The sequence below is a fragment of the Chiloscyllium plagiosum genome, chromosome 8 (genome assembly GCF_004010195.1).
Source record: "Chiloscyllium plagiosum isolate BGI_BamShark_2017 chromosome 8, ASM401019v2, whole genome shotgun sequence".
Classification (NCBI taxonomy): domain Eukaryota; kingdom Metazoa; phylum Chordata; class Chondrichthyes; order Orectolobiformes; family Hemiscylliidae; genus Chiloscyllium; species Chiloscyllium plagiosum.
Window position 1 is genome coordinate 87,546,177 of NC_057717.1, and position 918 is coordinate 87,547,094.

General features: G+C 42.4%; 1 long non-coding RNA gene across 1 annotated transcript in view; it reads right to left on the reverse strand.

The window, feature by feature from the left end:
* The window catches only part of LOC122552436, a 15,385-nt gene extending 14,840 nt beyond the window's left edge, over window positions 1–545 (reverse strand). The window contains exon 1 of the long non-coding RNA XR_006312398.1: window positions 402–545. This is a non-coding gene — a long non-coding RNA (uncharacterized LOC122552436). The remainder of the gene's footprint in view (window positions 1–401) is intronic.
* Between the last annotated feature and the right edge of the window lie 373 nt (window positions 546–918).

Genomic DNA, 918 nt, shown 5'->3' on the forward strand with positions numbered 1-918 from the left:
TCCCTATGGTTTACAGGGTACTCCCTATGGTTTACAGGGTATTCCCTATGGTTTACAGGGTATTCCCTATGCTTTACACGGTACTCCCTATGTTTACTTCCTATGTTTTACCGAGTACTCCCTATGGTTTACAAGGTACACCCTATGGTGTACAGAGTACTCCATAGTGTTCAGGAATGTACGGGTTAGGGCGGATTGGCCTTGGAAAACTGTCCCATAGTGTTCAGGGATGTGCAGGTTAGGGTGGATTGGCCATGGGAAATTGCCCCAGAGTGTTAGGTTGTGTAGGTTATGTCCATTAATCAGGAGAAATGTAGGGCAACGTGTGTTGGTTGGAAAAAGTTTGGTGGGGTTGAAGGGCCTGTTTCCAAAGTGTAGGAATTCTAATACTTTATTTTTACCTGCTGAATCTGTACCATCTGGTGACAAGTTGCCTGTCACATTTAATCACTTTAGAGCACATAGGTCTCACACACGTCAAGTTCCTCCATGGATCATTCAACACTGTGTGATGGTCACAAGGGTCAGCAGATATGGTGATCGCAACTGAGTGACAGGAAGATAAATATTATTACAGTAAGTATCAATTAATGTTACACAGTCACTCATTCTCTAGTGAACGATTGAATATGGCTATTTCAGCCTCTATTTTGTGATAAAATCCTTAAAGTACAACCTCAAATCTTTACCCTGTTTCTCTCCATTTTCTCTCTAATTCCCAGTTCAGTCAACCACATAAATGATTTGGATGTGAGCATGTGAGATACAGTTAGTAAGTTTGCAGATGACACCAAAATTGGAGGTGTAGTGGACAGCGAAGAGGGTTACCTCAGATTACAACAAGATCTGGACCAGATGGGCCAATGGGCTGAGAAGTGGCAGATGGAGTTTAATTCAGATAAATGTGAGGTGCTGCAT